Source organism: Lepidochelys olivacea (assembly GCF_965140295.1).
Source record: "Lepidochelys olivacea isolate rLepOli2 genome assembly, chromosome: 8".
NCBI classification, from domain to species: Eukaryota; Metazoa; Chordata; order Testudines; family Cheloniidae; genus Lepidochelys; species Lepidochelys olivacea.
In genome coordinates this window covers 26,222,055-26,246,497 of record NC_140418.1, presented here as the reverse complement: position 1 = coordinate 26,246,497, position 24,443 = coordinate 26,222,055, and the positions used below count along the sequence as shown (strand labels likewise).

The 24,443-nt window shown below is 40.3% G+C and overlaps 1 long non-coding RNA gene across 4 annotated transcripts in view; it reads right to left on the bottom strand.

The window, feature by feature from the left end:
• LOC311525696 overlaps window positions 1-24,443 on the bottom strand; it is a 160,698-nt gene that overhangs the window by 66,790 nt on the left and 69,465 nt on the right. Inside the window, exon 4 of one of the 4 annotated variants that reach the window (XR_014712839.1) lies at window positions 7,689-7,818. The exons of 2 other annotated variants lie outside the window; for them this stretch is intronic. This is a non-coding gene — a long non-coding RNA (uncharacterized lncRNA). Of the gene's footprint in view, window positions 1-7,688; window positions 7,819-9,748; window positions 9,976-24,443 lie in introns of those variants that run through there. One more of the 4 variants, XR_014712840.1, reaches the window with a different exon arrangement.

Here is a 24,443-nt window from a genome sequence, read left to right as displayed (position 1 = left end):
AAGCCCTTCTGTCAACATCATTTGCGTAGCCATGCATTCATTTCCAGGAAGAGCATGTCCCTGCCTGGGCCGTACCCTCAACCTGGAGGATGGATGAGAACACAACCTGCTCCCTGGGCTTTTTCACCTTCACTCTCAGAGCCCTGTAATGACTGCTGATCTGCTCAGGGTCACACCTGGCAGTATTATTAGTGCCCATGTGGATGGGGTAGGGGTAAAAGGGATGGATTGGCCTGGCAACCTCTCCATAACACTTCTGATGCAGGCTCCAGGCAGACAGCACACCTACCAAGACATCATGTCAGGTCAGCCAGATGGGAATTCCAACACATTCCAAAGAAAATCCCCTGCCAAGCACGTTACTCTGCCTCTTCTTGGATGTGGTGGCTGAGAGCCTTCCAACCTTGGGAGCAGGCAGCTCCTCATCTTCAACCACTGGAGTCTGCTCCTCACTTCCTTTGGCCGGCACAGCATACTGCTCCTTGATCATCATGGACGAGGAATCTGGGTGGGTGGTGGAGCACTGCCTACTGACTAAGCTAGCCAACAGCCAATCTCTTCCGTCCTCTGGTACCAATGTAGTCGTCTGTGGTTAATTAGCATCCTCACTTCTAGATGTTTTTACATCCATCATGTTGAAGTCCTCATGCTACTGGACACTACACAGATGAGCCATCGCCTCCTGGAGCTCTCTTTCTTATTTCCTGAGGGACACCAGCAGCCACCTCTCATACTGGGTGGTTCCTCCTGCCAGGCTTTCATCAGCAGAAATACGCAGGCTGCATTCCCAGCAAGTCAAGACTAAGGACTGGGTGGAAGACCCACAGTCAGGATGCCTGTCTGGCAGGGACCCCCCACAAGTGGAGGCAGAGGAAGAGCTAGCAGCGTGTTGGTCATTTTCCTCTCATTGTGGGTTCTTCCTTATAGAGTACCTGAAAATTAAGAAAGAAAAAAACCCACACCTCCCTCCCTGCCTTCTTCTGCTAGCTAACTGCCTTAATCTCCCACTGACCTTCATCTCACAAGCCACATGTCATAGAAGCTGAGAACTCTACTTTTCCATTTCTGTATAAGCCAGTGTCTCTCAAATAATGGAAGTACTACTGATCACCACCACAATTCTGAAAATAAAAATGTAGGCTTCAGTCTTAAAATGCCATCCCAGAAATACTTAACATGTAGCCGTGGACTCCTTTAACCTAAGGGTCAGACTGCCCCAGCTACTGTGTGGTTGAATGAAGGAAGCATTCAAGAAGCCAACCTTTCCCTCCGCACCGCATACCCATCTGAGGCACCACTAGATACTGGCAGACCGTGTCTCCGGTATAGGGACTGTCTTCTAGAATCTCCTGGAGCACAACAGCTTATCTACTATAGCAACTTGTCTCTGGTACAATTCAGCCCACTAATCCTGAGCCAACTCCATGAATACTCTAGGCCTCCTCTTCTCCTTACATTATAGATGGAGATGATGCCTATGCTTAACCTGTAGTTAATAATTTTTTTTTTTAAGTTTCAGCAAAATTGGTTCAGCCATTTCTGAGAATGAAGTTAGGAAAAAATTAGGGCTGTCAAGCAATTAAAAAAATTGAGTATGATTAATTGCGCTGTTAAACAATAATAGAATACCATTTATTTAAATATTTTTGGATGTTTTCTACATTTTCAAATATATTTTCAATTATAACATAGAATACTAAGTGTGCAGTGCTCACTTTATATTTATTTTTGATTACAAATATTTGCACTGTAAAAAACAAAAGAAATAGTATTTTTCAATTCACCTAATACAAATACTGTAGTGCAATCTCTTTATCATGAAAGTTGAACTTACAAAATTTATGTAGAAAAAATAACTGCATTCAAAAATAAAACAATGTAAAACTTTAAGGCCTACAAGTACACTCAGTCCTACTTCTTGTTCAGACAATTGCTTAGATAAACAAGCTTGTTTACATTTGCAAGAGATAATGCTGCCTGCTTCTAGTTCACAATGTCAACTGAAAATGAGAACAGGCGTTTGCATGGGACTTTTGTAGCCGGCATTGCAAGGTATTTGCATACCAGATATGCTAAACATTCATATGCCTCTTCATGCTTTGACCACCATTCTAGAGGACATACTTCCATGCTGATGATGCTTGTTTAAAAAAAATGTGTTAATTAAATTTGTGACTGAACTGCTTGGAGGAGAATTGTACGTCTCCTGCTCCATGATTTTACCCATGTTCTGCCATATATTTTGTGTTATGGTAGTATCGGATGACGACCCAGCATATGTTGTTTGATTTAAGAACACTTCCATTGCAGATTTGACAAAACACAAAGTAGGTTCCAATATCAGATTTCTAAAGATATCTACAGCACTCGACCCACGGTTTAACAATCTGAAGTGCCTTCCAAAATCTGAGAGGGACGAATGTAGAGCATGCTTTCAGAAGTCTTAAGAGAGAAACACTCTGATGTGGAAACTACAGGACCCAAACCACCAAAAAAGAAAATCAACCCTCTGTTGGTGGCATCTGACTCAGATAATGAAAAAGAACATACATCGTTCTGCACTGCTTCAGACTGTTATTGAGCAGAACCCATCATCAGCATGGATGCATGTCCCCTGGAATGGTGGTTGAAGCATGAAGGGACATACGAATCTTTAGTGCATCTGACATGTAAATATCTTGTGATGCCATCTACATCAATGCTATGCAAACACCTGTTCTCATTTTCAGGTGACATTGTAAACAAGAAGCAGGCAGCATTATCTCCTGCGACTGTAAACAAACTTGTTTATCTGAGCAATTGGCTGAACAAGAAGTAGGACTGAGTGTACTTGTAGGCTTTTAAAGTTTTACATTGTTGTATTTTTGAATGCAGTTATTTTTTCTACATAAATTTACATTTGTAAGTTCAACTTGCATAATAAAGAGATTGCACTACAGCATTTGTATTAGGTGAATTGAAAAATACTATTTCTTTTGTTCATCATTTTTATAGTGCAAATATTTGTAATCAAAAGTAGTATAAAGTGAGCACTTTGTATTCTGTGTTGTAATTGAAATCAATATATCTGAAAATACAGAAAAACACCCAAAAATATTTAATATTTCAGTTGGTATTCTATTGTTTAACAGTACGATTAAAACTGCGACTGAGCACAATTAATTCTTTTAATAACAATTTTTTTAGTTAATCACATGAGTTAACTATGATTAATCTACAGCCCTAGAAAAAATAGATTGGTTGACCATGTTAAAAAATTCTTACAATTGTTATTCTGAGACGCTCTAGCGTCTGTGGGGAAAAATATAGTATGTGATCATCTAATTGAAGACTATCGTAATTTATATCCAGGAGGGGGCTGAAGTAAGGTTGATGGAGAAACCTTAATTCTGGCACTTCTTAACTATTGCTTGACTTTACAACCAAGCCAGTAAACGACAAGCCAGTTTTCACTCCTTACAGTTAAATAGACTGGAAGAACTGCTAGTATTAAAACAGACAAATTTTGCATAACTGTTGGTATTACTAAAGCATAGGTTACACTAAAGATTTAGTATACACTGTAAGCAAGCCCTAAGTTAATAAATTATAAAACATAGTATATTTCTTTAAAGTTTTGTTTTCTGCTGTAGGGGCTGCTATAAGAACTTGTCAGATGGAAGAGACATTTTATCAATTTCTTTTCCTTCCAAGCTAGAGAAAGTCATTAAAAATATATTTTTGAGATAATTTGAAATGGTCCAAGTAGCCTTGTAGGCTGACTGGTAGTGCATTTTTTATAACTGTATTTAAGCCCTTCCAAACAATATATATATATATATATATATATACATATATATTCCGTTATTTGTGACTCTGAGGACCACATTATCAGTGTAATAATAATAACCATTCCCTGTTTAACCTGCTCATACAACAGAAGACAGTAGGGACGAATGCAGGAAAATAGGACTCCAGAGCTTATCAACTTTCAGCTGTCAAACCTTTTATTCATCTCAAGGTTTGGTAGTTTCTGGACAAATGCACTTTGGTTGAAATCCCATTTCAGAAATAAAGCTTTCAAGGTGAAATAATATTTCATTTTCATCACCATGAAATAAAAGTAAAAGAAAATGTTTGCAACAGCAGAACTCCATAAGCAGCATCTTCTGACATCAAAAAGTGCAAATATAACAGTTTCTGACTGCCTCTGCCCCCAACTTTCTTTTCTCCATAACCACTGTCCTCACAAAAAAAGAAGATACAAGTAACATGCACCAAGAAAAGCTGTTCTTAATATGTTGCTCAAAACAACATTACATTCCTTAATGATGGTGAAGTTAGAATTTTGTCCCAGACACCGCAGGGAGGAGGCCAGAAGACTAGGAATGTGGTTTAACTAGGCCACACATTTATTAAGTAACATCTAGGAACTGTCCAGCAGTAACTCATTCACTGCCGATTATCCTTCTGTTATCCACACCACCTAGGGGAGGGCTGCCCTCAGCACTCTACATCTTTAACTTGGTCCGAGTATAGTTGCTGGGACCTGATCTCCTGACCTCCTCCCCCACCCCTTCTCCTCTGCAACAGTGTGGCCTGTTCCTTAAGGGCTGGGCAGGGTAGGCAGTGAACAGCCAGCCCTGTTCTGGTGAAAGGATTCCAGAAAGCAGGTGATGGGAATAATCAAACCCAGCTAAGCAGCATCAGGTGACTGCATCTGAAAATTACCACGTCAGGGATATAGATGAGGGCTTCAGTTTCATTTAGAAGCTTGAGCCCAGGAACAGGCTAGGAAACACTCTACTGTAATTACAATCCAGGTTGCAGGCACTGCCACGGATGACTGTGAGTAGTTGGGAGGTCCTGTGGAAATCCTAAGGCTGAGGGGAAACCCTGACCACTAATCTGCCCCCAACCCATATTGGAAGCAAAACAATTGTTTTATGTTGTCACTCCATATTTTCTTCTTCGGTGTTGGACAATACATGGAAAAACTTGGGTTCATACAACCAGAGCAGGGTGAGCTAACAGTAGCAAACCATTTACATGGTCAGTGTATTATGCCCTACAATGTATTTCAGTCAATGGTTGATTTACAAGATACTTGATATTTGTTATGTCTTCAACTATTTGCCATGTTATTTATGGTGAGTGCTCTAACCACTAGGCTAAAGGTTATAAGGGAGGTGACATTGGCACTACCGCCATCTCACCTTCCTCTTCCAGGCATTTTCTGAATCTAGCCTCAATAGCTCCTGTTCAATTTGAAACATCCTTTGTCAACAGTTTTGATTCACTGAAGTTTTTTGGCATTTTATTTTCCAATTTTTCAGAACCATCCAACAATAGTAATACTAATATTTCAAGGGGAATCTGCAAATTCAAGCAAAGTGCAGAGCACCTAGGATTCATTTAACATTGTTGGCAAATGTAGTCAGTTGGTTGGCTGTTAGTATTTGGAGCTGGGCATTATATAAACATTGTTTAAGTGTTCAGTTTCTGTTGGGAAAGGAAGATGTGGTATTGGGGACTTACCTTTTAGTGATTTAGCTTCCCAGGCATGAGTCCTGCTACAGAAACCCAGGTTTTATTATGCAGAGGCACTTGGAACTGAATCACCAAATAAAGAGGATCTCTTTCTAGTATTGAACACTACATTCAGACCCACTTTCTTCCTCCCAGGGAAGTCCACCTATGATAAAGCATGCGTGATGCTCCTCAGAGCACCCAAGGCTGTGGATCATCTGGTTGCCATCTGCCTTCAGCATGAGGAGGGTCTTGCATGTGCCAGCTGGTGTTACTTCCCTAAACAACCAGACTGTCAGCCACTTAAGCACTCTTCTCTGAGTTATGCCAGCCCTGCCTTTGCAGGTTGACATTAGATGTATTCCAGCCTGCAAGTCCCTTCAAAGTGTCCCCTTGCGGTATCAAGCCCCCAGTCAGTAGATAGCAACAGAAATCCCAGATACTTTATCCTCAAAGATACAGGGTACCCCATTTTACTAGCTTTACCTTAGCCTGCTGCTCCTGTATCACACACAATACTTGAGTTTAATTATAACAAAAGAAAAAGAAATTTATTTAAGAAAGAATAGAGATTCAAATAGAAGCAAAAAGAAAAGGAGTACTCGTGGCACCTTAGTGACTAACCAATTTATTTGAGCGTAAGCTTTCGTGAGCTACAGCTCACTTCATCGGATGCATACTGTGGAAAGTATAGAAGATCTTTTTATACACACAAAGCATGAAAAAATGGGTGTTTACCACTACAAAAGGTTTTCTCTCCCTTCACCCCACTCTCCTGCTGATAATAGCTTATCTAAAGTGATCACTATCCTCACAATGTGTATGATAATCAAGGTGGGCCATTTCCAGCACAAATCCAGGTTTTCTACCCTCCCCTTCCACCCCCCCCCCCGCAACACACAAACCCACTCTCCTGTTGGTAATAGTTTATCTAAAGTGATCACTCTCCTTATAATGTGTATGATAATCAAGTTGGGCCATTCAAATCCAGGGTTTAACAAGAACGTCTGGGGGGGGTAGGAAAAAACAAGGGGAAATAGATTACCTTGCATAATGACTTAGCCACTCCCAGTCTCTATTCAAGCCTAAGTTAATTGTATCCAATTTGCAAATGAATTCCAATTCAACAGTCTCTCGTTAGAGTCTGGTTTTGAAGTTTTTTTGTTGTAATATCGCAACTTTCATGTCTGTAATCATGTGACCAGAGAGACTGAAGTGTTCTCCAACTGATTTATGAATGTTATAATTCTTGACATCTGATTTCTGTCCATTTATTCTTTTATGTAGAGACTGTCCAGTTTGACCAATGTACATGGCAGAGGGGCATTGCTGGCACATGATGGCATATATCACATTGGTGGATGTGCAGATGAACGAGCCTCTGATAGTGTGGCTGATGTTATTAGGCCCTGTGATGGTGTCCCCTGAATAGATATGTGGGCACAGTTGGCAACGGGCTTTGTTGCAAGGATAGGTTCCTGGGTTAGTGGTTCTGTTGTGTGGTATGTGGTTGCTGGTGAGTATTTGCTTCAGATTGGGGGGCTGTCTGTAGGCAAGAACTGGCCTGTCTCTCAAGATTTGTGAGAGTGTTGGGTCATCCTTCAGGATAGATTGTAGATCCTTAATAATGCATTGGAGGGGCTTTAGCTTGGGGCTGAAGGTGACGGCTAGTGGCGTTCTGTTATTTTCTTTGTTTAGGCCTGTCCTGTAGTAGGTGACTTCTGGGAACTCTTCTGGCTCTATCAATCTGTTTCTTCACTTCCGCAGGTGGGTACTGTAGTTGTAAGAATACCCACCTGCGGAAGTGGGTATTCTTAGTTTGTCTTTGATGGTTTTACATTGACTTTTCTGGGTCTTACATTGACTTTTCTGGGTTGGTACAAAGGTAGATAGTTTGTGCAATACATTACATAACCAGCTAGCCAGTGAAGGGTAACAACTCCCTCCACTTGAATGGGCCATCACTGAGACATAGGATTCCCCAGGGACTAACTTTCACTCCAGTACCATCAGGGCATAGTTATTAATATATTATCATTTACCATATTTAATATAATATCAAATATCATATTTCAACTTAAATATTATCCATACACACATCTCACAGTGATTCTAAATATCTGAATAAGTTATAAGCTTCCATCAGAGGCCTCACATGCTATCTGTTGCACTCACCTCTTTGAGCAACCCCGGAATCCAGGTGTGGTGCTGCTTCTCTTTTCAGTTCCTAGCACCTCCTGCAGGCTGTCATCCCAGCTCTGTGGGTCTTCTGTGGCTCAACCCTCCAGCCAGGTCACACAGTTCAAACCCCTTCCAGGATACAACAGATTAAAAGAGAAGAACTTTCTTGACCCTCAAGGCCAATTATAAATAAAATGGTTTCTTACCTTTCTGGGGCTTTAATTCTCTCTCCCAAATTAAATCAGCAGGATTCCTCATAAACTCCTGTTGCTGTTTGTGGCCATCAATATGCCCTCACCTAGTTCTTCTGGGTATGGCCTACAGAGCATTTCTCCTCACTCTCCAGGCTCCATCCAGGTACTGCCTTGCTAGTGGCAGACAGAAACTTTTATTTCAGCCTGTTGCGCTTTGATTGACTGTTGCTGATCATCAGCCCCAAATGGATGCTCCTGAGATGCTTTTTTAGGCAAGGCCTACAGGTCTAATACTCACTGCTCTTTTCCTCTCAGAAAGCTGTTTCCTGGGGCAGGATGTAGTAGAGCAGCAGGGCCTTCAGCATGGGTTGTGAAGGCCAGATGAACCCCATCATGCTACCCTTTCTGGATAGTGAGTTTGTCAGGTCTGAGACAGGAGTTGCTTGTAAAGAATAGTGAACCCTCCAATGGGCCTGTGTGTCTCAACATACCTGGTGGTAAAAGTACACTTTACCCTGACCATGGTGATATCCTTCATTCAGAGGTACAAGCAGTTCTGGAGAGTAGCTGATTTGGTGAGTGTGCCTGATGTGTGAAATCCGGAGAATTCTGGAAGAAAAATAGCTAATGCCTGCCCAACAACTTAATCTCCTCTTATGTTCCAAATATGGAAACATCTCAGCTACAAAAGAACATGTAATAGAAAAGTAGTATTTGTGGATGCCCAGCAGCTCTCATGGATTCCCTCTTACAAAGCAAAACAGAAGTGCCCATTCAGGAGGGTATGGCTAGATAGCTATCACAAAGAAGTCTCTTTGAGGGGCCCCATTATGTGTACCAACACAAAACGTTGAACAGCAGACATATACTGCACATATTGGGCCATAATTATTTCCAAATAGGCACCTATGCCTTTTTTAAATCCCTAGTCAAAACAGTGCACGAAACTGGGCACATACTAATGACTGAGATATTCACTTAGATGGCACTGATATTGATTCTGCCTCTAGTGTCCTTGGCATTATGTTTCTTGGCTATTATCACACTTTACAGTGCAAAAAGTGTTTATTGCTTTGCAGGGGGGAAAAGGATGAGCTTATATTATTCCTATAAAACTCTCTAAAGTCTTAGGACATCAGTGCACTCCACTGTTAATGGACGGAGATGAATTATCTGCTTGATGCTGCAAAGAAAATTGGGGACAGTATTCCATTGATCTGTGAAAAGTAAAATATTTAAAACAGCCGTGAGTTGCACAGCAAAAATTAATGTGAGCATCTCCAAGGTATAAGTGACAGCTGTTGGCCCATATGACTTCATAATGCTGCTTTGCAAACCTAGACATTTCTTCTTATCCTATTTGAATTCATAATGATGGGTAAACTTCAAACAGCTGCTGAAAACTAGGCCACAGAGAAGCCAAGAAATCTAATCAGTACCATGTACAGGAACCACCAGAGCAGATGAAACCTGTGTATACCTATAGAGAGGAAATCATTGTATTACACCAACAGGACTTCTTTTAGAAAAGAGTTGGAGGAAACTTGATGGAAGTATTTAAAATCATGAAGGCTATAGTGAAAGTTGATCAGAGCTTCCTAGTGAAAGCAAAGTATGAGGGGAATCACAACACGAAATTACTGACAAGTACTACTAGAATAAATGAAAGGAAATACTATTTTCAACTGGATTGTGGCTTGGACTGTACATTTATTCAGGCCAGTAAGGGGGACTAATGAACTTCCACTTATGAGTTACCAGACCTTTAGCCTGGATGTGCTAGGGTAAGAAGATGCTGTCACAACCATTCATTACTCACAATGTGGATCAGATGAATTGAAAGCATATAAAGAGGGGTAAGGGAATTGGTGGAGCTGTCCCAATGTGCTGGTTAGAACAGCTGGAGCTGGTGCTGGGGTGTCAAAAATTCCAGCCCTAAATAGATGTAGATGTAGATTGCAGTTTGGTATTTTATGCTCACATTCACAGACAAACCCACCTACCTGCTAGTTTGAAAAAATGCATGGCTTTATTGCAAAGATTGATCGAGAATAGATCAATGCCTCCCCAATACACTTTCTCTCTGGCTCACCTAAAAGAGAGGGAATTTATAACACTCTTTTTATTGACTGACATTTTACTGTTTTTCTGCTTTCATTAAATAAAAACAAACTGCGGACCCCTTTTTGCAAGTAGAAAGGATTCAGTTCTTAATGTTGCCTGCATAGAATACCCCTTAAAAGTGAATTTAACTTGATTGATTGGCATTGCCCAATTCCATTTCATTGCATCCCCTAAAGGATTGAAATCACAGACTGAGACAAGCAAAAAATACCAAGCTCATCATGTTTAAAACTGCTTTTACAGGCTCTCTCCTCTTCTTTGTTGCCTCTTTCCCAGTCACCGCTCACTGATAGGCTGTAATTGCAGAATGACTGGGAAAAAAAGCAGTGGCAGTCAGGTTTGCTGTAAGTTTTGTGCTGTGTGTCTGAAAGATTTATGTCCTGATTAAAAGAACCTTGATTGAATTTTGGGATAGAAAATTGTTTTGGTCATAAGCACATGTGCCTCTTATTCTTTGATCCTAGGTTGGTCTCATCTTTGTTATGGTGAGAAGCTGAAGATGGAGGAAGGAAGAAAGAGAGAGAAGACACTAAATACATATAGCACTGTAGCCTTTTTGTAATTAGAATGGTAGATTAAGTGGCACCTGGTAGCATTCTAGAACTTCACCCTGGGTTTAATGTCAGATTGGGCAACTGTGTTTTTCTACTTGATCATAGTTTGTAGGTTTCCCATACACAAGACTGAGACAAACAAGGCTTCATTTTTCAGTCCACTAAATATTTTATTTTGGACAAGTCATGGTTTTAGGAATGAAAACAGATCTGATAAAGATTTCAGGTAATTCATCTTGACTTGTAATTTAAAAAAAAATGTCACCATGGAGTTCTTAAATGGTTTCCAGGAGGGTTTTTTTTCTTCAGTAGAGACATGCACTATAATACTCTTTTAATCATATATTTATAGACAATATGTCATCTAATGGTTAGTGCAGGAGCTCGGAGTCAGGACTCCTGGATTTTACTTCTAGTTCTGTCATTGATCTCTGTGATGCTTTAGGCAAGTCACTTTGTGTATCACAGTTGATCTAACCATAAAATACCATCCAGAATTTGGGTGTAACAAAGCCCACTTAATTTTGTGAAGTGTTTTGCAAATCTCAAATAAATGTCCAAATTCTATGGTGATGGGCAGGGTATAAAACCCTGATTAGAAGACAACAGAATAAAATAAAGTGCCAAGCAATCTGAATATCGAGGTTTCAAGTGTGTCAGTCTTCAAATAAGCAAATCTCTATGACCTCTTTCATACTTCCTACCCCTCCCTGATTTTCAGGGCTACCCATGATTTTTCTTTTAAAAGTCGCCTTCAAGGACTGAATATATGCCAAATACTACCAGGTACCAAAAGACAGGAGACAGTGATTTTCTGAATCTCCAGGCTTGATTCTCCATTTATTTGCACTTTGCATAGTTATTTAGTTATCTGTAAGCACAGGCTGCAAATCTGGTAGTTTCTTGTAGACAGTGCAGTAATAGTAGGTCTTGAGAAGAGAGTGAGTTTATAGATTGGTTCAGAGAGGACCGTCCATTCATATGGCCAACATGAAAGAAGGCATGGATAATGGCATAGAGCAGGGATTGGCAACCTTTGGCATGCAGCCCAACAGGGAAATCCGCTGGCGGGCTGGGACAGTTTGTTTACCTGCAGCGTCCACAGGTTCAGCCGATCGCAGCTCCCACTGGCCGTGGTTCACCGTTCCAGGCCAATGGGGGCTGCGGGAAGCGGTGTGGGCCGAGGGATGTTCTTCCATTCTACTCAGCACTGATAAGGCATTAACTGGAGTATTGTGTCCAGTTATGGGCACCACGCTTCAGGAAAGATGTGGACAAACTGGAGAAAGTCCAGAGGAGAGCAATAAAAATGATTAAAGATCTAGAAAACATGACCAACGAGAAAAGATTGGAAACATTGGGTTTGTTTAGTCTGGAGACTAGAAGACTGAGCAGGGGACATGATAACAGTCTTCAAGTACATAAAAGGCTGATATAAAGAGGAGGGTGATACACTGTTCTACTTATCCACTGAGGACAGGACAAGAAGTAATGTGCTTAAATTGCAGCGAGGGAGATTTAGGTTAAACATTAGGAAAAACTTCCTAACTGTAAGTAGAGTTAAACACTGGGACAAATTACCTAGAGAAGCTGTGGGATCCCCATCATTGGAGGTTTTTAAGAACAGGTTAGACAAACAACTGCTAGAGATGGTTTAGATAATACTTAGTCGTGCCTCAGTGCAGGGCACTGGACTAGATGACCTATTGAGGTCTCTATGATTCCATGAAGATGTTTGCAGAAGTGTACAAGCTGGCAGGGTGGAAAGAGCAGTGGTATCAATATAATAGAAGCATGGATAAATAGGACAGGGCAGGGTACTGAAGGGCTTCGAAGACGAGGACAAGAAGCTAGAATTTGATGCGCTGAAAATAGGGGAAACAGTAATGGGATTTAAGATGGCATGTAGTGAAAGTCAGAATGACAGGCAAGGAAAATAATATAGAGGGTAGTGTTTTGACTGGACCAGAGTGAGGTAATACAAATGTTAGGGAGGTACAAGTTGCACTAATCAAGGTAGGAGATGATGAGCGCTTGGACAAGAGTTTTAGCAGTGTTGTCAAAAGAAGTCTGGAAGATAGACATGTTATAGAGGGACAATGAAAATATTTGCTCATTGCCTTGATGTGTTAGCTGAAAGGGAGAGAAGGCAAATATCACACAAACAAACCATTTTAAAATCAACATGGCTGAGATTCTGAACATCAATGGGATTTATGCATCACTGAACGGGGATTAGAGGGAGGCGACATTTTTTCCATCAGAAAAATGCCAATTTGGTCTCACAAAAACATTTTGCAAATTTGTGTCAAATCCACCCACAACTGTTTCAGTAAAAAACCTCAAAGAAAGAAAAAAGAAAAAAAATATTTCACTTCAACATTTTTTAAATATTTCAGTTTTTCAATTAGAAAATGACTGTTTTGAAAATTGCTTCAATTTAAATTTTAGAAAATGTTTAATAAAGCTTAAACAAAACAAAGCTTTTTTGTTTGCCCTGAAAAGAATGGATTTTTTACTTTTGGTTCCCCCAAAATTTCAAAAAAAATTTGTTTTAGTCAACTCAAAAGGAATTTCTTTTTGATTTTTTGATATGGCCAGAGAAATGAAAAATCAATTATTCACACTGCTCTAATGGAGATGGACTTAAGCACATGCTAAAAGTTAAGCACATGCTTAAGTGCTTTACTGAATCAGAACCTTACATATGATGCTCATAGGCTATATATAAAACCCTGAAATAGATCGGATAAAATTCTGGCCCCACTGAAGTCAATGGCAAAACTACCAATAACTTCAGTAGGAGCCAGGATTTAACTCATAAACTTCACCAAAGTCAATGGAATTAAATCAGATGCAATGCTGGCCTTTGTTTTTTCAGAACTGTGAGAGCTTGGCTAAAACAAATCTATAAGAATGATCCCTTTAGAAAGAAAGGAAATTTAGATATGTGGAAGCAGTTTATGGATTATAATATATAAACCCAATATTGGTTAATAGACCAAGGCATGGAAAGTTGGTTAGAATTATTTATATTGGACTAGACTCTAATTTGCATTGTTATGCAAGATGAAACATTTCATTCAAATTTCTATCTGTCTTTGCCTAACTTGCTGCGATTATAAGATATATAGAAGAACCCCAAACCTAATTTGGAGTGGAGGGTTTGTTTTGTGGGGTATGTATTATCAATTTGTATTTGTTTTAATTTTATAATTAAAATTCAATAGAAAAGCCACAGCAAAAGCAGTACAGCTTTTCAATCCCTCAAATCCTTAGGAGAATGGAAATAAACATATTTACCATACTCTGACAAATGGCTCTTCCCTGTCAAATTCATATTTTAAAATAAGTGATAAGACTGCAAAACCTCAGTAATCTAAATGAAACCATTATTCTTCAGAATGAACATAATGCTCAGGAAATGTACAGTCTGACCTTTCCCAATACATCTTTTTATGAATGTTCCTCTCCAGTCTCTGGAACTGCAGAAGCCTCTAAGGCAGCATTGAACTGGGAATTGGGGCGAGATACAGCAATGGAGCAGTAGCAGTTTTGATTGAAAGGAGGAAGGATTTGGTCATGGCCCTAATGGGCAAAGAGTGGTAGAGAGGCTGTGTAGTTTGAATCTCTGGTGAACAGCTCCCATCATCCATCCTTGAATTTTATCAGTCAGAGTTGAAAAGTAAAGGGAGTAGACCTTGTTGTATGTCAAGTTACATCAGGGAATTATTGGTACACATGGGAGCTATTCATAACTAGAGGTGCCATTTTTGCCAGCCTCAATAAGTTCCAATTCCCAAGTATAAAGGACTCTTCAAAAAACCACAACACCACATTAAAAACAAAATAAAATAATCCCTCGTAGACATATCTTTGGTATTATGATTATGCCTCACTTTCCCAGTAAACCAAAGGCAAGGGATTGTAACAGAGGGTCAAAGAAATTAAGCTAATAACCTAATCCACATGCATATCTGAAAAGAGATTTATTGCAAAAGGGTTAAACAAAAGGGACAGAGCAGAGGACCTTTCTAATGTCTACTGGGTTGTACTAAAAATCCACTTCAGGCACATTGGTGGAGTTCTTAAACAAGTTGGCCTACTTACTGTGCACAGCACAAGTTCCTTTCACATGTAAGTAATAATGGCTCCCCTTTTGTTAGCCAGAGAATCTCAGACAAAGCAACTCCAGTTAGACATTAGATCCATCTGATTGAACACCTGTTGAGGTAATGGCTTTCAATGATACATATCATCTGACTGACAGACCAAACATAAAAGCACTTTTGAATGTGTCTAGGATGCATGAAAGATATGTACAGAGTCACACACAGTAGACATGAGGTCAGGATGTCATGGAATCAGAGAAAAAAGCAATTTGACTTAAGAACTTGAACCCAGAGAGCTGTGCCATAGCTGGAGTTCTGAAGGTGGAGTAGCTTACATAAACTTTGTGGCTACCTCTGCCATCATCTTCATACATTTTAAAAGAGAATAGGAGCTATTTACTATTTGGACCATATGCTACCTGCTTACTCTGTATTTACGCAGCCTATATTTGGTAAAGTCATTGCTGGTCACAATGAACCCTTTAAAAAAGCTGAAATGATTCTTACCATTCGGAAGCCAGCACATAAAACAGAAAATAAAAGGTTGAGTTGAGTCCTCTGAAAATTTGGTCCATAATAGGGAAACCAAAATGTTTTTCCTGGTGCATTTGGTAAAGTCACTGATAAAATGACATGAACTGATTCGGCCTTAGGTTGAGATGGCATTCCAATTATGCACTTCCAAGACTTAAGCTTTAGAGGTGATAAGCACCTGAAATTCCCATTGATTTCTCAGAGTCAAGTCTTCATTGCTGGAATTCAGTTACTATTGCTTATCCCTCTTTCATTTAGTCTGATTCCCAACATGGGATGTTTTGAAGCTCCTTCTTAAACTACTCGGGATTAACCTCAGTGGAACACGTTATAACTACATCAATAAGGCTATCTTCTTCCTTTTAGTGAACAAATTAATTGATACCTATTAAACAACTGTAATACAATATAGTGGCTGTTATATATTGTAAAGCTCAGAAAATACCAAAAGAAAATTGTAATATTCAGCATATAATAGTGCCTCCGCGTTGCTATCTAATCTGCAGGATCTGTTAGATATGCAGTCTAAAATTGTATTTATCAGGACAGTCTGAAGCAAGGGAAGAGAGACTACTATTGTATATTGATCTGCAAGAAATTTATTTTTTCCATTCTGCAATATTAAAGGAATCAATCTCTTAACTAAAGCAAAAATAACTGTATTGATAATCCAAATTACGGTTTAATTTTTGTAGAACAATGAGTGGGTTGTATTGGTAGAGTAATAACATAAACGCCAGTTATTATTGTGTCTTTTTCATGCCACCTGGTAGGTTATGATTACTACAATCAATCCCTGACAGTGAAAGAGACATTTTCAAAACGTTTAGTGTGACAAGCAAATTATCAGAGGACGGACTGCATTAATCCGTCATTATTGAGCAGGCTATAGATACATTTTATCCATATTGTAGTTCAAAGAATTGAGATCCCATTCAAGAGAATTCAAAAGAAATATCTAACTGCAGTCAATGAGAACTCTATACACGTTTCCAAGGGCAACAGTTAGCTCAGTCTAAACACTATACAACACTATACTTACAATTAGAGCTACATGAATTTCATGGCTGAAAAATATTTCTTTTTTATGCCCTGTAGTTCACATAGAAGTAACATATTTTAATAGTTGTCCTACCATTCTCGTGACATGGTTTTCTCAGAGAACAATATCATTTTGGTGGGAAAATATATTTTTGCTGTAAAACTCAGGAACTTGCTCTCTGGTGATCTTCTACAAAGCTACTGAAAGTTTTCAATTTTGCTGAGATGCTGTTAAGACTTTTACTGTGATTAGCTCTTGTCATATCGAACATCATAAGCAAGCAAACAAATTGCAACATGTGTCCTGCTTATCTATAAACTTATAATTAGGACTGCCGATTAACTACAGTTAACTCATATGATTAACTAAAAAAAATGAATCGTAATTTAAAAAGTAAGCATGATTAATCACAGTTTTAATTGCACTGTTAAACAATAGAACACCAATTGAAATTTATTAATTATTTTGGATGTTTTTCTACATTTTCAAATATATTGATTTCAATGACAACACCGAATACAATACTCACTTTATGTTATTTTTATTATAAATATTTGCACTGTAAAAATGATAAACAAAAGTACTAGTATTTTTCAGTTCACCTCACACAAGTACCATGTGCAATCTTTTTATCATGACACTGCAACTTAGAAATGTAGATTTTTTTTGTTACATAACTGCACTCAAAAACAAAACAATGTAAAACTTTAGCGCCTACAAGTTCACTCAGTCCTACTTCTTGTTCAGCCAATTGCTAAGAGAAACAAGTTTGTTTACATTTAGGGATATAATACTGCCTGCTTCTTATTTACAATGTCACCTAAAAGTGAGAACGGATGTTCACATGGAACTTTTGTAGCCGGCATTGCAAGGTATTTACATGCCAGAAATGCTAAACATTCATATGCCTCTTCATGCTTTGGACACCATTCCAAAGGCTCTTAAGCAGATAGCATGTCTTTAAATATGAAGCAAAAGACATAAAAAAAAAATAAAAGAAGCTTGTTCCAAGATGGAGTTTTAGTGTGTCTCATGAGCAGATAGGGATTCTTGTTAAAATTGCTTAATCTTTCGGAAGCAATACAATAATTTCAGCAACACCTCCTTTTCCATCTGTATCTTTATGGTACACTACACCTTCCTTTGAGATGGGAAGACATACTGTTGGCTTCACTTCTTCTAACATTTTGCAGCTTCTAATTTTGGAAAGTTTAGCTTCTAATCTAAGCCATTATGGAAAGACTCCCATTTTGTATAGACAGTTACAGATCAAATTTCACCACTTGAGAGAAAGCATTAGAGAACAGTTATTAGGGCTTGGGTTTTTTTTAATACAATTCAGAGAAAACTATGAACCAAAATCTTCCCTCACAAACTCTGTGCAACTCTATTAACTTCAGTGGGTTTCACAGGGCGTAAGGGAGCAAGGAATTTGTCACTTATATTTATTGCTCAAATATTAGCTATGATTTAAAGTATTACCCTGAATATTAATTAACTTATAATTTCTTTACTTTGTGGTCAGTTGTACCTAGTAAGTGTAGCCCAGGGAAAGGGGGAAATGTGGAGCCAGAAATGTTGCAAGTGCCTCAACAAAATCCTGCTGCACATTAAGATGGCATTTATTTATTTACAGTGTGATTTGAAGATGTGTGAGGCTGGTCCACATTAGAGTGTACAGTGCTGAAGGCATTTGGACTATTATTTAAAACAGGTAAAGTAACTGCAGGCGAAGAAAAGGCCTGTGTGTTTACTGAAACAGACACAGTTGCACTTTCTGTTTAGTTGAGTGGGAATGGATTGTTGCATTGGCATAAATGCAGAATCCTGGTGTTTTGTCTGAATGTGAGACTAGATCGGCTCTCTTACTCTCCAGCTATTTGATGCTGCCTCCTGAGTTGCTTATCCAATCCCCAACTTTTCCCATCACATCTATAACTCGGTACGGCATCTCTAGACCTGATCAGATGTTATAACCGCAATACACTCACAGTGGCCCTCATCTGAGTCCTCACAGGTCCCACTTACTTTTCCCTGGCTGAAAATTATGGAAAAGCACAGAGATTTTTTAAAAATAATCTATTTCCTTTTAGTATTAACAAGGACCTTTAAAATATGCTTCTCATCTGTTAAGAATAGAGGGTTAGCCTTTTATAGATATAGTTTTCAAATAGCTAGCTTGATTTGCATTAATTATCGGAGATGATAATATACTCTCCAAGCACGTCAAAATTACCCTATATCCCAACTCATAACTCTTGAGAGAATTCATCATTTCCGCTGGTCCAGTTCAAATCTTATTTTGGTTTTACTTGAAGTATTCAACTATAAAACAGCACAGTATCTCATAAAGTTAGCTAGCATCTCCTCTTAAATTGTAATCTAATTAATGATTTATACATCAGTAGCAGTTTTAGATGTATAACTAATTTTATCTACCTAGAAGCCAATTTAAAAAAAAATGCATTTAAAGCTTTGCAGCTGCTTCAGCAAACCAGTAGTGAAAATATCATGAAGACATTGATACTGACATAGTATGTGATAATGTAAGTGATCTGGACTCCTTGGCTTCAATTGTATATATAATTTTTGTAAATCAAGATTAAGGAAGTCTTGGGACTGAAATACATCTTAAAGCTGACATCTCCCCGAGGCAATTTTATTTAAAAAACAAACAAACCAACCCACCTAAGTGCTACAGTAATTCAATCTTCATATTATACAGAGGTATTTGTACGCTTGTTATATTACATCCAGCCCTGTTTAAAGAGGATGGCTTCTTTTATTATTCCAAGCAATGATAGGATACTATAGTTACACCTCTTCTATTAACATTTCCCCTCTATACAATATTTGACTGCATATTTGGACCCTTATAAAAGAAATAACTAATGCATCAGTAGTACTGTTGTTACTGAAGAGCCCCTTTCATAATTTCTTTTATGAGCAACAAATCTTCACTGTTATTATTATTATTAGGCAAGCCCAAAATTATTAAATTAAATCCTCAAATTTGAACTACATAATTATAGACCTGAACAAGTCCATTCAGCACAAGAAACCATCTCTTAACCTGTGCGCTTCATTTTCAGTCTCAAAGAAAATGTTATTTTGTGGCTACAATACCTGTTGCTCCAAGATCCTGAAGTTTACTAGGGTGATAGACCTTCCCACTCAAAAATAAAATGACCCCCAAAAATCAAAATGAGCCACATGCCCAATAACACATAATTCTTCATGTCAGAAACCCATGGGTTGATGTGGTTAAGTACGTACATTGAAATATTATCTTCTATCATACCCCAGAGTGTTTGCCATAACAAAGAAGAGAAGAATGGATTCTGATCTATGCTGCCTGAGCCTTGTCTTTGATTCCCTTATGTGATAGAAAAGCAAGACAAAAAATACAAAGGCAGGGATAATTTCTTTGTTTAGTTTGTACAGTATCTAGTTCAGTGGAGCTACTGGGCACCACTACAATACAAATAATAATAAATAATGACGACTCAGATCTTTTAACTGCAGAAACTCACTGCCTCTACTAAAATCTACATCACATAAACTACCTCTCTCTCTCTCTCTCTCTCTGTGTTCATTAAAACAGATAAATCCTGAGGGAGGTACCACTGAATACACATATATCTCCAACACATCCAAATTGTTTTCCAATCCTGCACTAAAGCTAATAAAATCACTTAAATACATTCCAACAGTTCCCCTAGCTTAGACCATGCCATTTGGGAAATTTATAATTTAAAGGAGAATATGAGATTAGACAGAGATGTAAATAGGGTGATCTATAATTTGAAAAAAAATAGTTTTGCTGTTCTGATGTATTCTCACAACATAGAGATCTACAGCAGTGGTTCTCAACCAAGGATCTGTGCCCCCCCACAAGTTTTAGGGGGTCCAACAAGTCCAAAGCCCCACAACCCTGGAGCCCCACGGGGGCTGAAGCCCCAGAGCACCGCCACCCAATGAGGACTGAAGCCCCACCACCCTGGAGGATCTGAAGCCCCACTGCCAGGGGCGCCGAATCCAAAGAACAAAGGCCACAGAAAACAACTGTTCTTCTGCATCCAAAAGCCTGAGCAACTGAGCTTTGCAGGTCCCTAGGCAATTACCCTGCTTGCTACGGGCCCTGGCTTTTACATGCAGGAAAACAGTTGTTGTGACACGGGTGGGCCTTGGAGTTTTTACAGCATGTTGGGGAGGCCTCGGAAAGAAAAAGGGTGAGAAGCCCTGATCTACAGTACAAAGAACTGTTTCAGAGTAACAGCCGTGTTAGTCTGTATTCGCAAAAAGAAAAAGGAGTACTTGTGGCACCTTAGAGACTAACCAATTTATTTGAGCATGAGCTTTTGTGTGCTACAGCTCACTTCATCGGATGCATACTGTGGAAACTGCAGAAGACATTATATGCACAGAGACCATGAAACAATACCTCCTCCCACCCCACTCTCCTGCTGGTAATAGCTTATCTAAAGTGTTCATCAAGTTGGGCCATTTCCAGCACAAATCCAGGTTTTTTCACTCTCCGCCCCCCCACACACAAACTCACTCTCCTGCTGGTAATAGCTCATCCAAAGTGACCACTCTCCCTACAATGTGCATGATAATCAAGGTGGGCCATTTCCAGCACAAATCCAGGTTTTCTCAGCCCCCACCCCCCCTTTTTCCACACACACAAACTCACTCTCCTGCTGGCAATAGCTCATCCAAACTGACCACTCTCCTTACAATGTGCATGATAATCAAGGTGGGCCATTTCCAGCATAAATCCAAGTTTAACCAGAACGTCGGGGGGTAGGGGGGGTAGAAAAAAACAAGGGGAAATAGGCTACCTTGCACAATGACTAAGACACTCTCAGTCTCTATTTAAGCCTAAATTAATAGAATCCAATTTGCAAATGAATTCCAATTCAGCAGTTTCTCGCTGGAGTCTGGATTTGAAGTTTTTTGTTGTAAGATAGCGACCTTCATGTCTGTGATTGCGTGACCAGAGAGACTGAAGTGTTCTCCGACTGGTTTATGAATGTTATAATTCTTGACATCTGATTTGTGTCCATTTATTCTTTTACGTAGAGATTGTCCAGTTTGACCAATGTACATGGCGGGGGAGGGGGGGTGAGAAAACCTGGATTTGTGCTGGAAATGGCCCACCTTGATTATCATGCACATTGTAGGGAGAGTGGTCACTTTGGATGAGCTATTACCAGCAGGAGAGTGAGTTTGTGTGTGTATGGGAGTGGGGGGGTGAGAAAACCGTATTTGTGCTGGAAATGGCCCACCTTGATTATCAAGTGAGTTTGTGTGTGTATGGGGGTGGGGGGTGAGAAAACCTGTATTTGTGCTGGAAATGGCCCACCTTGATTATCATGCACATTGTAGGGAGAGTGGTCTCTTTGGATGAGCTATTACCAGCAGGAGAGTGAGTTTGTGTGTGTGGTTTTTGGAGGGGGTTGAGGGGGTGAGAAAACCTGGATTTGTGCTGGAAATGGCCCACCTTGATTATCATACACATTTTAAAGAGAGTGGTCACTTTGGATGGGCTATTATCAGCAGGAGAGTGAGTTTGTGTGTGTGTGGGGGGGGGGGGGGCAGAGGGTGAGAAAACCTGGATTTGTGCTGGAAATGGCCCAACTTGAAGAACACTTTAGATAAGCTATTACCAGCAGGAGAGTGGGGTGGGAGGAGGTATTGTTTCATGGTCTCTGTGCATATAATGTCTTCTGCAGTTTCCACAGTATGCATCCGATGAAGTGAGCTGTAGCTCACGACAGCTCATGCTCAGATAAATTGGTTAGTCTCTAAGGTGCCACAAGTACTCCTTCTCTTAGTACAAAGAACTACCATTTACTTGTACACACCTGGAAAAAATACATTTGATTGTTTTATTTTCTTTTTCTCTTCACATTTTCTATGGTTGAAATGAAAGACCCCCAAGAATAAAGCAAAATACTCTAACATATAAGATAAATATGGGTGAAAACAATGACCTATAAAGATGGCTACATGCTGCAAGTGGTTGTGTGTGTGTGTGTGTGTGGAAATGCAACTATTAAGCATTTGTGCCTGAGGTGCACTCCCTCCCGTTCATTCAGCTCTGACTTTTACATGATATAACATTTGAGTTTTATTGTTTTAATCAACGTGAGGAGCCTGTGATCGATCGGGAAAGGCTTTTACCCTAACCACTTTTATTCATAACTATGTAAATGTTCAGCCTCTGCAATGGAGTGAAGTAATTTCACCAAACCTTAAAACACTGTAAAAGTGGTAAACAGATTATATTAATAATCATAAAAACACACTCTCCTGTCAGAGGGCTGTTGACGTACTGGTATAATTTCTGGGAGCGTGTGGATGAGGTCACTTTCCATATAGAGCTGTTTTGCCAGTAACAGTCTATATAAGCCCACAATTCAACGTGCCCTAGTAGTACAATTTACAGTGGCCCCATGACCAAAAACAGTATCTTCTCAGTGTCAGTATGAACATTTGCATTAAGGACAAGCTTGCATTTGACTTCCACATAACCATATTTAAGGATATTTTCTTGGCTAAATATCAGTAGAATTGGTTAGCTCAGATGACCTTGGTGTGACCTGTGGCTGATCTCAGATGAAAAGATAAAATTTCTTATTTGTGATTTTTTATGTACTTAGCTGCCCATAACAAATTTCAAATGATGCATTATGCATCTGTATTAGACCTGACAGCAGGTAATACTAAAGGTGCATCTACACTAGAATCACTATAGCACTTTCAATGTTGACACTTATTATGAAAGCAGAAGAGGGTCTTCTGTTGCTGTAGCAAACTCATTTCTCTACTCCTGGGGGGATTCTGTGGGACTGCGTGCCCACAGAAAACACCCCCCCCCCGGTAGAATTCCTGAGCTCCCCTGCAGAAAATGGCAGGGGGGACGACCACGGGCGCAGTTTTTTGGGGGAAATGCCCCTCCCAGAGACGAGGCATGAGAGGGCACATGGGGTTATGTGCCACTTCCCCCCCGCCCCCCGTCATTTCTGCGAGCACAGAACTGCTCAGCTGAAGGAGGCTGTGTTTTAGCTCTGCAGACTCTGCAGCTGAACGCCCCCTCCAGGCTAGTGTCAGTCGTGCGCCCCTTCTGTGTGCTGGGAGCCTTCCTGTTTTCTGTGCAATAGTGAGTACTCACGGTGGGGCAGGGTAAACGGGGGTAGGGAAAATGAGGGAAGGGGCGGTGAGGGGTGGGGGGGAGAGGTAGTGGGGAAGGAAGGGGAGTGGAATAGGATAGGGGGAGAGGAATGTGGGAGTGAGGGGTGGGGGATGGAGAAGAAAAGGGGCTAGGGGAATCGCAGGAGGAAGCGTGAGCCTGGCATGCGGCGGCCCCTTGGCAGCAGTTGGAGCTCCCCTGTTAAGAAGGCCCATCAAACACTCACTCTGACAAGCCCTACCCCACTACATGTGGACCCCTCCTATGAGCCCCCCACACTCAGACTCCCACCCCAATGAGCCCCAACCAGCTGCATCTGGACCCCCACCCCATCAAGCCCCACTCCTCCAGTACCCAGAACCTCCACTGAGCCCTCCACACCCAGATGCCCCCACACACGGCCAAGCCCCATCTCCCCACACCCAGATGCACTCTGCTGAGACCCAACCGCCTTCACCAGGGTCCCCTGCAGAGTCTCATTGCCCCTGCACCCAGAACCCCCAACAAGCCCCTGTGCATCCACATCTCCCACTGAACTGCCCACACCCAGATTGCCCCCACACAGTAACCTCTCACCCCATACACACTAAGTCCCTGCACACTTGGATCCAGCTGGGCTGAGCCTGCCCACCCACACCTGGTGCACCTGGCACAGAGGGGCAAGGCCCCGGGGTGTTTCTGGGGCAGGCCCAGCCCTTGCAATGTGTCAGAGCCAGGTGCTGCCTCAATGCTGAGTCCCTAATCCCGGGGAAGTGATGGCATCAGGCTGATCTCCATCTCAATGCAGCCAGTGGCTCCCCACCGCCATGCTGGACCCAGATTTATTTATTGACAAATAAAATGTGCACAATTTTAAAATATAGTGTTCATAATTTTTCATTTTTTGGTGCAGAATTCCCTTAGGAGTATCTCTCTGAGAGGCAGTAGCAAGGTCAACTGAAGAATCTAAGTAAGCAAAGCTTTGCAAGACATCCCACAATTGCTTTCTAAAACAGT